The 14,377-nt window shown below is 46.0% G+C and overlaps 1 protein-coding gene across 3 annotated transcripts in view; it reads right to left on the minus strand.

Moving 5' to 3' along the window:
* FGD4 (FYVE, RhoGEF and PH domain containing 4) overlaps nt 1-14,377 on the minus strand; it is a 163,208-nt gene that overhangs the window by 92,510 nt on the left and 56,321 nt on the right. The window contains exon 1 of one of the 3 annotated variants that reach the window (XM_064155770.1): nt 6,786-7,126. The exons of the other annotated variants lie outside the window; for them this stretch is intronic. The gene's annotated coding sequence lies outside the window, so the exon portion shown is untranslated. Of the gene's footprint in view, nt 1-6,785; nt 7,127-14,377 lie in introns of those variants that run through there. 3 annotated transcript variants of the gene reach the window in all.

Here is a 14,377-nt window from a genome sequence, read left to right on the forward strand (position 1 = left end):
CAGGCATGCTATGGAAAGCCATCAAACTATAGTGAATTACAGAAAAGACACTTCATGCAGTCACTTATCTTCCTGAGCATCAACGACCTCGTTAAAGGAAGAAAAAACAAACCCACACCAAGCAAAAAACAGTAACAACAACAAAAAAGACCCTCATGTAGGAAACAGGACAGGGATGCAGCAGCACACAAGAGATGCTGGGACTGAGGAAGAGATACTGAGATGACAAATTCCAAGTGAGAAATTCAGGTTGTGCCATGCAGGAATAACATTACAGCATCAACTTGTTCTTTCAAGTAATATTACAAGTTCCTGAGCTAATTTTCCATCTACTACTCAAACAGCAACTATGTTCAATATACTACACCACCCATGGAACTACCCAATTCCTTCAAAGCAAAACCCTTCGCTGTAGATAGACTGGAATTCACAGTATTACAGTATCATCAGGGTTGGAAGAGACCTTACAGATCATCAAGTCCAACCCTTTACCACAGAGCTCAAGGCCAGACCATGGCACCAAGTGCCACGTCCAGTCCTGCCTTGAACAGCTCCAGGGACGGCGACTCCACCACCTCCCCGGGCAGCCCATTCCAGTGTCCAATGACTCTCTCAGGGAAGAACTTTCTCCTCACCTCCAGCCTAAATCTCCCCTGGCACAGCCTGAGGCTGTGTCCTCTTGTTCTGGCGCTGGCCACCTGTGAGAAGAGAGCAACCTCCTCCTGGCCACAACCACCCCTCAGGTAGTTGTAGACAGCAATAAGGTCTCCCCTGAGCCTCCTCTTCTCCAGGCTAACCAATCCCAGCTCCCTCAGCCTCTCCTCGTAGGGCTGTGCTCAAGGCCTCTCCCCAGCCTCGTCGCCCTTCTCTGGACACGCTCAAGCATCTCAACGTCCCTTTTAAACTGGGGGGCCCAGAATTGAACACAATACTCAAGGTGTGGTCTAACCAGTGCAGAGTACAGGGGCAGAATGACCTCCCTGCTCCTGCTGACCACACCATTCAGTTCTCCTGAAGACTCAATCACCATGAGCTCATGAGCTTTTGCTAAAAAGGCTTGCACAGTGCTATGTTTCTATCTTAGTTGTCAAACCTGAACTAGACACTCTGAACTACAGCCACAACTACTTAGCTGGGCAGTTGAAGATAGATTTTTATTCTGCCCCCCTCTCCCTCCCAAATGATACCACAAGTATAAGTGGAATGGGCAAGTTGCAACACTGTTAAAAAAAACCACTAGAGTTAGCTCTGTCTACAGAATCTTCATGAAGGTAATGTGATTCTGTGGTGGCAGGGAAACCACAGCACCAAAGTACAGTCCAAGAATACGTAAACCAGCAGATTTCTACAGCAAGTGAAAAACAAGCACAAAACCCCCAAAAAATAACAAAAACAAAAAACACTGTAGTGAAGATCATAGAATCAAGCAGGTTGGATGAGACCTCCAAGATCATCCAGGCCAACCTAGCACCCAGCCCTAGCCAATCAACCAGACCATGGCACTAAGTGCCTCATCCAGGCTTTTCTTCAACACCTCCAGGGATGGCGACTCCACCACCTCCCTGGGCAGCCCATTCCAATGCCAATCACTCTCTCTGACAACAACTTCCTCCTAACATCCAGCCTAGACCTACCCTGGCACAACTTGAGACTCTGTCCCCTTCTTCTGTTGCTGGTTGTCTGGGAGAAGAGCCCAAACCCCACCTGGCTACAGCCTCCCTTCAGGCAGCTGCAGACAGCAATGAGGTCTGTCCTGAGCCTCCTCTTCTGCAGGCTGCACACCCCCAGCTCCCTCAGCCTCTCCTCACAGGGCTCTGCTCCAGGCCCCTCACCAGCTTTGTCACCCTTCTCTGGACACCTTCCAGTATCTCCACATCTCTCTTGAATTGAGGAGCCCAGAACTGGACACAGCACTCAAGGTGTGGCCTGAGCAGTGATGAGTACAGGGGCAGAATAACCTCCCTTGTCCTGCTGGCCACACTGCTCCTGACACAGGCCAGGATGCCATTGGCTCTCTTGGCCACCTGGGCACACTGCTGGCTCATGTTCAGCTACTATGTATCAGTAGTTGGAAAAGCACTTCTACTTAGAAAAGCACTCCCAGTAGCCATGGGTCAGGACAGAAGACTATTCTTCTCTCTGACTCAAACTTTATCTGCTTTTTTCTGAAGCACTAGAGATGGACTGTGCCTACTGAGTCTAAGCAAGCATCATGCTTCCAGCAGAGTTTGTCTGAAGAGCCTGTTCAAGTTTTCTGCTAACAGTACTGTGACTTCAGTCCTTCTTGCTCAGTTTCCAAATCATAGTACAACACTGGCTTTTGCTCATTGACTACAGTTTAAAGTTTTGGTTAAAGTTTGTTTCCCACAGCAAACAGCAGTCTGTGATTCTTGGTATGCCAGAAGAAAAAAACTATTGAACATCTAAATAAAACGGAAGCTACAACCCTCAGAGACCAAATGGCTCCTTCCAGTACTGAGCTCTGCATTCCCAAATATACTCAAGTACTTACTTTGCTCAGATAGTCATCAAAAAAGTAAACAATTCCCATGTAGCACAGTCCAAGTAGTAATTTTATACTTAAAATAAACAGCTAATCACAGTATCACAGTATCATCAGGGTTGGAAGAGACCTCACAGATCATCAAGTCCAACCCTTTACCACAGAGCTCAAGGCCAGACCATGGCACCAAGTGCCACGTCCAATCCTGCCCTGAACAGCTCCAGGGACGGCGACTCCACCACCTCCCCGGGCAGCCCATTCCAGTGTCCAATGACTCTCTCAGGGAAGAACTTTCTCCTCACCTCCAGCCTAAATCTCCCCTGGCGCAGCCTGAGGCTGTGTCCTCTTGTTCTGGCGCTGGCCACCTGAGAGAAGAGAGCAACCTTCTCCTGGCCACAACCACCCCTCAGGTAGTTGTAGACAGCAATAAGGTCACCCCTGAGCCTCCTCTTCTCCAGGCTAACCAATCCCAGCTCCCTCAGCCTCTCCTCGTAGGGCTGTGCTCAAGGCCTCTCCCCAGCCTCGTTGCCCTTCTCTGGACATGCTCAAGCATCTCAGTGTCCCTCCTAAACTGGGGGGCCCAGAACTGGACACAGTACTCAAGGTGTGGTTATTGCTTATAATAAGAGGAACTGGATTAAATACAAAGCAAACCCCCAAACTGAAAAAAAAAAAAACCAACAAAAAAAGTAGAAGTAATTCCACTTCAAGATCACAGTATCACAGTATCACCAAGGTTGGAAGAGACCTCACAGATCAAGATAGTCTGTTGCTGGCATGCACCCATTTACCCTCACCCTGTTGCTCCTGCAAATGTGAACAAGGATTACTTGGGAGGAATACTTTCAGAAACCATTTGCAGAATAGCTGTGATTCTTCAGGTTCTTCAACTAGACACCTCAAGCAGGAAGGACAAAAATACTTCTGTAGTAAAAGTAAGCCCCTCTGGAAGAGCCTGGAAAAACCTGCCACAATTCATTGACCTATCATTAATCTGCATATCCCCAGTCTCTTGCATTTAGTTACAGCCCCACTGCGCTTGTCTAGCACAGTGATCTGCTTTAGAACAAAGTCAACCAATTTGGTGTCTTCTAAAATCTAGTACAGCAATTTCTAGTATCATGAGGGGAAAAAAAAAAAGCTGTTAATGCCATTCTCTACCATAAAAAGCACAAAAGATGCAAGCAATTTTACATGACTAAGGCTGGGCAAACAGGCCAACAGCAGCAGTGCCTGTGTCAGCAGGTTTATCCTCCCACAACATCCCAAGGATCTCATGGGAGCTGCAAAGAGAATAGTTTGTAAACAGGCACCAGGACTTTCCAAAACAGTTGACCCTTCAGAGGGAGCTGCAGGTTTTAACGTTGGAACAGCCACGCTGCTGTAAGATGACAGTACAGAACCTAAGCTTTTTGCTTGGTTTGTTGTTCAGAATGAGTAAAAAGCAATTAAAGAACAGAAAAAAGCATTAAGAACTACGCGTGTTTAAAAGCTCCACCAAACAGCAGTCCAAACACAATGTATAAATAAACCCAAATCATGTCAAGCAGCATTCCACAGTCATGTGTCAAGTAAAAAGCAGAAAGACTGGTCTGTTTGGAGAAAACAATTGTGATCCTTTATATGCAAGCCAGCTTCCTATATACCCACTCTGGATTTTACCATTTAATGACAAGTTTCCCAACAGTTTAGTCTGTACAGCCATTATAAATGATTATTATGAGCCCACTGTACACAAGATTGTATTTCTGGACAGTATTTAGCTTGGAGCTCATGCAAAGTGTCTTTTTAGTTGTTGTTTTTGTGAGATGATGTACCTAAACTGAGCTTTCCTTCTTTAAAAAAAACCCAAAAACTCCCCAACAAAGCAACAAATCACTACCCAGTAACATTCACCACCTATGATGGCCCACAAAGTCTTTATTTTAGACTAAATCTCCTTCTAGAGATCGTGGAGCAGACTACACTGACCCTCATTTGTTTGCATTAAGCATAAACATCAGAGCCACTTGTAGTCATCTACCAACTATGTTTTTTTTTAATCTTTAATAAAACAACAAAAAAAAGCCATTCATTTCAAACAGATACTTCCAGCTAACATTTCCTCTGCTACATGGAAATGAGATGTCCACTGTGAAAGGCCAGATGCTCAGATGGATTAAAGAGCGTCGTCTAGCCTTTAAATCCTGCATCTGCAAATCAACACTGACCTAGTGACCTAAAGCAAAATTTAATAAGGGGGGGGGGAGGAAAAAAAAACATAAAAGGAAGAAAAATAATAGCATTCAACAGCCACATGTAGACCATACTAGAAGGAAACACAAAAATTGTTTGTTCAAGACTATCTGGACATTTACAGTGCTCATTGGAGAATATAATGTAATATAGAATAATAGACTAAGAGCTGAAGACTGCCATATGTGGAGTCCCCTATTTATCCTTGAAACAGGTTTAGCAGAGGCAGTGGAAAAGCAAGCTTCTCAGCACGCCACCAGCTAGCTATCAGGAGAAATCAGCTCCGGAAGGGGTACACAAGCCACTACCTTTAGGTCGATATGATTGTCGATCTCTGTGAAGACTTGCCAATGAGACAGTAATTCACATCCACAGTGACAGCTAATCCTACAGGCAACAGCCACCTCGCTAGAAACAGGCAGGCAAACCGAAACACATCCCAGCCCAGTTACAGAATAACCTTGGGTGAGTTGCCCTTCCCTCCGGAGAGGCTCAGCATAGCCTGTGAAGGGTGAAAGTCTAATCTCGTTCCAAGCACAAAAGCCAATCTGCCTCCTGCGCTTTTTCAAACAGCACAGTTGCAGACCTGCAACTTGCACATGTGAACGAGTCCACCGCAGCCTGTTAAAAGCAAGCTCTGCATAAATCACCCACTTCAATGTCAATGCAATACTTGATTTTGGAGAAGGAAGAGGCTATTAAAAAAGGGAGTATTTTTTAATTACAAGATGATAGAGCATCCATTACGAGTGCTCACCTAGTTCCACCGGTGTGAGAGTGTAGCGCGATGTCTGGAAGGACTTCAGGCACATATAGCAGGCTCCCAGAGACGCAAGAAGAGCTCGTACACCACAAACAGTTCAAGTACTCAAAGAAATAAAACCCCCTTCAAGCTCACATGTGCACACTTTTGTTATGCACCAAGACTTGGAAAACACCTCATAGGTTAAAAATGTATCCTTATCAAATACGTTGCAGTCATGACTTATTAACTCCACTGGCAACTTTCCTCCCTGACATTATGCACTGACGTTTTAAGTGCATAAAAGCAGAAGGCAGCTCGGTAGAATTAGGACTGACACAGTTTTAATTAAAAGCCTCTAGTAGTGTCCCTTGTACCAAATAAAAATGGCAGTCATGACAAGAGAGCTTTATGCAGCATAAGAGATTTAGTTGAAAACTAAAAGACCACACACATGACTAAAAATATTTGCTGAAGTCACATTTTGTTTATTTGGGGCATGAATTCATTTTAATGTCCCGCACTGAAGTCAGTAATCTGAACTGCACTCAAACATTCTTCATTCATTTAGTATGAAAAAAAAACCCAATTAACTCTCCTAGCTCCCACAACAGAAAAATATATCTTTAATCAGACACAAAAGCCTTACAAACACAAATATCTAATTTTACTTTCCCCTTTAAACAGAATCCTGCCATCAAGAGTCACAATATCTGCAGAGCATCCTGAAAACTCATGTCAAGTCTCTGTACAATTAAAGTCTAAAAGAGAAAGATCAGTTGGGCGAGTTGGAGAAGGGCAGAGAGTGGGAACGGAGAGTGGAAAACCTGCCCCTGCGTTCTGCCTCCCTTGCACTGCTTCCTCTGAACAAACTGCATAAAACACCCTAAACATCCATTGTATGGCCAGCTCTGTTGGAACATTTCTCCCCCATCACCCCCTTCATGTCAGCACAAAACCCAAACATGCATCACACCTAAAAAGAAATCCCTCAGACAAAAAGCAAGCGGCGTCGGGAGGCATGTAAATCACACAGACCTGGCAGCAAATGCCATTTCATAAAGACCAGAGCTATTAATTGTTCCATTTTGCGTCAATTCGGCCAGTGATTGTTCTGACTTACTACTTCAACAACCCCAAATTAAACTGCTCAAACGGAAACGGAGATCTCTGAATTACAGTTCTCATCCCACCCCACCGCCCTGCTAACAATAAGCATGATTTCTGTGGTGCTACCATCCTTAAATCACAAAGCCACACCACCAGTTAAAAATCACCTACACACATAATGAATTTAGTACTGACCTTGCAAAAAAAGCTCACTCCTCTTGGCAAGAAATCACTAACAGTTTCGGCAAAATCCTTTTACGTGCTCCTCCAGCTAGCTAATTCCAGCCTTCCATTCACACACTCCATTGCAGATAATTGCCGACAGCACACGCTCCCTGCTTTTGCTGGTTCCCAACCCAGCAAGGATAATCACATTCCAGCGGGGAGCGAACAGATGGCAGCCTCCATGGTAACCAGTCCTCCCCAGCTAGCGGTAGCACTGGGAGACTCCCGGGGACTGGGCAACAAGCACCCTTTGTGCTTCAGCCTCGCCAAGCCCGAGCGGAGGCAGAGGCAGAGGCAGCTCCTAGCGCTCACTGGGCATGTCCAGCAGGTGACTTGTCGGCACAAGCAGGCGCAACACCTTCGCAAACGCTCGCAGCCGGCTTTAACCTTGGCACTGCGTCTTCCCACGTCACGGAGAGGGGAAAGGGGAGTAAAACACACACTAAGATGGAGGTGAAGCTAGCCAGAGTTTTCGTTTACTACCGAAACAGAGGGTTCGGGGGAAGCAGCTGGGGAGGCTTTTCTCCCCCCAGCAAAATGATTTTTTGATGGGAGGCTTCTTGCGTTTGACTTCAGCACGCTGCGACTGTTTGCTAACTGCTCTCTAGCTCCCGGACCCTGAAACTGCTCCCCTCACCAATAATGTGGGCTCCCAGGCTGGGTTTTCCTCACCAAGAGCTGCACAGACCCTTGCTTTTGGCGTTAGGGCTTCTGCCAGGATTATCTGCTCCTGCATCTGCCAAGACCAACGCTGATTCAGCAGCAAGCAAAACTGCTGTGTCTCTGCTGCACAATCCGGCTGCTGGGGGGCGTGTCTGGAAAACCCTCTTTAAACATCATGGCTGTGCCCGAAACTGCTGCTCTCCCTTGGACAGATCCTGCACATCTGCACCAACAGCATGAATCAGCCTGGCAAAATGACCACCGACCCTATCTGGAGGGCAAAAGGAAGTGGCTTTTCAAGTCCAACAGATAAAGATCTTGTCTGAAAGATTAAAAGAGCTTTGAAAGGACACATTTATGCTTTAAATACTGATGAGCTTCACAGCACTGTCTCAAAATATTCAGGGTTTGAACCACTGGATGTGAACATACATCCATCACAGCAGTACGTGCACTGACTCTGTCAATGCACTGAAAACTTTCCCCAGCTCACTCTCAAAACCACACTGTGCTTATGACTAATAACTCATAAAAAAACCCAAACCAAACCAAAAAACCCAACCAAACAACAAAAAAAAAATCATCCCCAAAACATAGGTTGTTTTACTTAAAGATGAACTTTAAGTTCCTCCATGGTAACTTACACCTGATGAATTATTCTTTTGAGGAAGGTAAAATGTTTTCCTTTCTCCCTTAATGACACTTTTGATCTTACAGCTTATCCAGCCAGGCAGTGTTGGATCCTGTAAAGGCTGAAAAGCCCTGAGCTGGAACCCATCATGACAAAAATACTTGTCCTTTCCTCTAGGTGACTGCAAGCATGGAGTTCAGTAATTTTCTTTTCCTTTTGTCCTAGTTTGAGCCTAGCTAGAATGTTTTGGTGAGAAGAATTAGATTATAGGCTGTGAAAAGGAAACAATGGTGATGGCTACTTCACTCATAGGCTTGCTGAGATGTATAAGAACAAGAACACAAACACAGATAACAGAGTGGTTCTCTGGCTTCGTGGCCTGCACGTCTCTCTCTAACCTAACCTGCTGTCTGTGTGACTAATCCATCTGCCTCCTAATCCCCCTGGCCTACCCTCAAAACTACATTAAATATAAGGCAAGATCTTGAGTAAGGTAGAGGGAAGGTGGAAGGGTGGTTGAGAGCCCCTCCTGAGGACTCAGGTTTCTGGGAGGGCTGTTGTGTTTCTGTATTACCTTTTAACATGTATATCTCTCTATATAGCTGTATATATTGTAAATACCTGTTTGTATATTGTGCTAAGCTGTAAATATAAAGCTTCATTCAATTTCCAGAGCTGCTTAGTCTGGGTGACTTCCAAAGTGGGAGGGGGGGGAGGTGAGTAACACCCAAACCATCACACCCTTGTCCCTAAATTTTCCATCTTCCCTCATCTTCACTTCATAAGGAAGTCAATTTTGTTTCACAGCAAGCACAGTGAATTTTTTCCTTGCATTGGTAAGAGACGCAGCTATTGGACTGCTATTGCATTAACAGCCTCTCAGGTCACTGCTGGCAGGGCTTAACTACTGATCTTTTTCTGAGCTTTGCTTGTGAAATTAGATCAACAGCCCTTAAATGCGTCATGATTTTTTGTGCCCATCTTCATAGATGACCTGGATGAGGGCATGAAGTCAGTCATCAGCAAGTTTGCAGATGACACCAAGCTGGGGGCAGATGTGACTGGGTTGGAGGGCAGAAGGGCTCTGCAGTGGGACCTTGACCGCCTGGACAGATGGGCAGAGTCCAAGGGGATGGCATTCAACAGCTCCAAGTGCAGGGTGCTGCACTTTGGCCACAACAACCCCATGCAGAGATACAGGCTGGGGTCAGAGTGGCTGGAGAGCAGCCAGACAGAGAGGGATCTGGGGGTGCTGATCGATACCCACCTGAACATGAGCCAGCAGTGTGCCCAGGTGGCCAAGAGAGCCAGTGGCATCCTGGCCTGCATCAGGAATGGTGTGGCCAGCAGGAGCAGGGAGGTCATTCTGCCCCTGTACTCTGCACTGGTTAGACCACACCTTGAGTGCTGTGTTCAGTTCTGGGCCCCCCAGTTTAGGAGGGACATTGAGATGCTTGAGCGTGTCCAGAGAAGGGCAACGAGGCTGGGGAGAGGCCTTGAGCACAGCCCTACGAGGAGAGGCTGAGGGAGCTGGGATTGGTTAGCCTGGAGAAGAGGAGGCTCAGGGGGGACCTTATTGCTGTCTGCAACTACCTGAGGGGTGGTTGTGGCCAGGAGGAGGTTGCTCTCTTCTCTCAGGTGGCCAGCACCAGAACAAGAGGACACAGCCTCAGGCTGCACCAGGGGAGATTTAGGCTGGAGGTGAGGAGAAAGTTCTTCCCTGAGAGAGTCATTGGACACTGGAATGGGCTGCCCGGGGAGGTGGTGGAGTCGCCGTCCCTGGAGCTGTTCAAGGCAGGACTGGACGTGGCACTTGGTGCCATGGTCTGGCCTTGAGCTCTGTGGTAAAGGGTTGGACTTGATGATCTATGAGGTCTCTTCCAACCCTGATGATACTGTGATAAACCATAGGAGAGTCCTCACCTCCTCACCAGGGCAAGTCTGGCAGCTGAAGAAGACCCATACTTCAAAAGCGAACTCACGCACAGGCACTGGTGACAGGCATGAGACCAAACCCACATCTGACAACTTCCCAAGACCAGTAGATTGTTCTGACTCCTGTCACTTATTTCAACCAATTTTCTTCCTCTAAATACACAATCTTTACATCACCAAGAATTTCTTAATCAACCACAGACACCAAACCTAATCATCCATCAGCAACAAGGGTGAAAATAAAGCACGGAAGGAAGCAGATTTCCTATTTGCATGACAATTGTTAGCAATAAAAACTTCTCATCACTCTGGCATTATGAAACATAGTGATAGCATTTCTTCATTTGTTTCCCAAAGACCATGGCTCAGAAATTAGTTTTGTTTATATATTTATGCATTTCTGGGGAAAAAAAAAATCTAAAAAACTTTAAAAAATCCCAAACACCACCAAAAAACCCAACCAAAGAATGGATTCGACTTTCACAGTATCACAGTATCACCAAGGTTGGAAGAGACCTCACAGATCATCAAGTCCAACCCTTTACCACAGAGCTCAAGGCCAGACCATGGCACCAAGTGCCACGTCCAGTCCTGCCTTGAACAGCTCCAGGGATGGCGACTCCACCGCCTCCCCGGGCAGCCCATTCCAGTGTCCAATGACTCTCTCAGGGAAGAACTTTCTCCTCACCTCCAGCCTAAATTTCCCCTGGTGCAGCCTGAGGCTGTGTCCTCTTGTTCTGGTGCTGGCCACCTGAGAGAAGAGAGCAACCTCCTCCTGGCCACAACCACCCCTCAGGTAGTTGTAGACAGCAATAAGGTCTCCCCTGAGCCTCCTCTTCTCCAGGCTAACCAATCCCAGCTCCCTCAGCCTCTCCTCGTAGGGCTGTGCTCAAGGCCTCTCCCCAGCCTCGTTGCCCTTCTCTGGACACGCTCAAGCATCTCAGTGTCCCTCCTAAACTGGGGGGCCCAGAACTGAACACAGGACTCAAGGTGTGGTCTAACCAGTGCAGAGTACAGGGGCAGAATGACCTCCCTGCTCCTGCTGACCACACCATTCCTGATGCAGGCCAGGATGCCACTGGCTCTCTTGGCCACCTGGGCACACTGCTGGCTCATGTTCAGGCAGGTATCAATCAGCACCCCCAGATCCCTCTCTGTCTGGCTGCTCTCCAGCCACTGCGACCTCAGCCTGTATCTCTGCATGGGGTTGTTGCAGCCAAAGTGCACGATTCTAATTCAGTTTCGGTCTTTTTTTTTTTCTTCATGAAAGAGATGTCCTACAAAATAATATTCTAGATTTAGTTTAACTTAAAAAAAAGTTTGCTGACACATTATAAGCAATTTTGGCATTGGAAAACCTGTTCCGGACACCAATAGATCCCTGGACCATCTAATTTTGAACAACTACTACATGTACTCCATATAGGAGGATTGCTAGCAGAAAAGGGCAAGAGCAGTCAGAATCTATTTCAGATTCTATTGTGGAATTTCTTTAATTCTTGTCTGATTTTATATAGACTGTTCAGGGCTACCATAAATTCCTTTCTTCTCCCTCCCACTTCACGGGTTTGATTGGGAGAAGGTGGTACAAAAACTGCTCCTCTTGCCCCATGGGCTTGGAAGTGGGACAGCAAAAGGTGCCCTTCTGCACGTGGGCTGACCTGTGTGGAAGCCTGCAATAGAATCGGGCTGGTGGCTGGCTGGGTTTTCACACCCAGTATAAATGGTAAATGCACACTTGATCTAGAAAAAGGATAAACATGGTAAAAGTTCCCACCTTAGAATCATAGAATCAACCAGGTTGGAAGAGACCTCCAAGATCATCCAGTCCAACCTATCCCCCAGCCCTGTCCAATCAACTAGACCATGGCATTAAGTGCCTCAGCCAGGCTTTTCTTGAACACCTCCAGGGATGGTGACTCCACCACCTCCCTGGCAGCCCATTCCAATGCCAATCACTCTCTCTGCCAACAACTTCCTCCCTAACATCCAGCCTAGACCTCCCCCGGCACAACTTGAGACTGCGTCCCCTTGTTCTGTTGGTGGTTGCCTACAAACTTGTAGGCTTGGCAAGCCTGGGCTCCTTTGAGAGAGAAAGCCAGTGTAATCTGGACTGCCCTCTCTCAGACCCTATCAGTAGTCAACTTCCTGGCTGCCTCCCAGAGACTGAGGGACCCTAGCAGTTTTGTCTCTCCCCTGCTACTGTGAAGGCAGCATCACTCCATGATGGGAAGTGCTCGAGACATTTCCAAGCTTGGCAGCTCTGCGACTTGTTTTGGGCTTCTGTGGTGTGGATCTCCATTACTGGATATTGCCTGCAATGTCAGAAGGTTGCTCCTGCAGAGGAATCCAGTAAGAGATTATTGCCAAATGCCTATCTCACCTGTGTAAGACCTGCTGTTTCCTTAATCTTCTGCTCAGCCTGATTGATAGTGGGGTAAAGCTGTGTTTATAGCTCAGCCTTTTCCATTTTCTGATTTCCTAAATTTCCAAATTTATCTATAATATCCTTTTTGAAGAAACTCCCAAGCTAACTAAATCTGCTAATAAATTAGAATCATAGAATCAACCAGGTTGGAAGAGACCTCCAAGATCATCCAGTCCAACCTATTCCCCAGCCCTATCCAGTCAACCAGACCATGGCACTAAGTGCCTCATCCAGGCTTTGCTTCAACACCTCCAGGGACAGCAACTCCACCACCTTCCTGGGCAGCCCATTCCAATGCCAATCACTCTCTCTGACAACAACTTCCTCCTAACATCCAGCCTAGACCTGCCCTGGCACAACTTAAGACTGTGTCCCCTTGTTCTGTTGCTGGGTGACTGGCAGAAGAGACCAACCCCACCTGGCTACAGCCTCCCTTCAGGTAGTTGTTGACAGCAATGAGGTCTGCCCTGAGCCTCCTCTTCTGCAGGCTGCACACCCCCAGCTCCCTCAGCCTCTCCTCATAGGGTTCTTTGTATATAGTTTGGGGGCAGGGGCCAGGAAAATAAAATAATTCTATTTTTCATAATTCCTGACTCGGCCACGTTAATTCCCTGCTTCCACAACACAGACACAGTGCAAAAATGTGAATAAAATACCTGGAACAATCATCATAGCAAAGAAAGGGGCAATGGGATGCACTACACATTTGGGCAAAATCCATAGCAAGTTACATGGCACAACACTGATCAAGTATCCTCTGTAGATGCATCAAATATCTTATTCAACTTACTTGAATGAGAGAGGGAAACAACATTGTCTAACTGCTTTTGAAGAGGGCTGGTGAAGAGAAAGAAAACTTCACTAACTCCCTTTATGCTTTATCTCAGGCTGAGCTGGATAGGCATTTAAGAATAAAATTTACTTCAGCTGGAGGATACCGATGGAAAACAAACAACATATTGACATCCTGTCTCCTGAATTGATCCCACTGAAGAGACTGGATTTCACAACAATGGCACCATGTGCTTCAGCTTTTGCCTGTCCCAGCTGCTATCCAACAGATCAATAGTGCAATATTTTATGCAAGTGGATGGGACCTTCAAGTGGATTTCAGAAATGTATCTTTTTCAAATGGGATGATTTTTGTATTTTTTTAAGTGTGTGATGATTGTTTGTAATCTGTTCACCCAAAACAAGTTGTATGAGTTTCAAGTACACCATGCTGACAGAATTTAGTCCTCGTTTTCCATGTAAGATTTGGAAGCTTTATTTACTTAGCCAAGCACAGCAACTAAGCAACTGATACCAGGCCTCACACATGCATGGTTTGGAACTTTTGCCTGTTTTCCATAGCTGCCATTAGACTTCTATCAAAACAACTCAGTAACTCCTGACAGTTGTACCTACTGTACAATACTGCCCGAGATAAAGCAGCACAATAGACTAGTAATCTGCTTTCTTACAGTTATCATCTTTGTTTCTAAACAGAAAGCTGCTTCAAAATGATAGGTATGCATTATCTTCTTTACCTTGATACTACCTGAAAGACCACCTCAAAATGATAGGTATGCATTTTCTTCTTCACCTTGATACTACCTGAAAGACCACCTCAAAATGATAGGTATGCATTTTCTTCTTCACCTTGATACTACCTGAAAGACCACCTTGAAATGATAGGTATGCATTATCATCCTTAACTTGATCCTATCTGAAAGACCACCTCCAAATGATAGGTGTGCATTATCTTCTTTACCTTGATATTATCTGAAAGACCACCTCAAAAATATAGGCATGCATTTTCTTCTTTACCTTGATATTATCTGAAAGACCACCTCAAAAATATAGGCATGCATTTTCTTCTTTACCTTGATATTATCTGAAAGACCACCTCAAAATGATAGGTGT

This window comes from Pogoniulus pusillus, chromosome 15, assembly GCF_015220805.1.
Source record: "Pogoniulus pusillus isolate bPogPus1 chromosome 15, bPogPus1.pri, whole genome shotgun sequence".
NCBI classification, from domain to species: Eukaryota; Metazoa; Chordata; class Aves; order Piciformes; family Lybiidae; genus Pogoniulus; species Pogoniulus pusillus.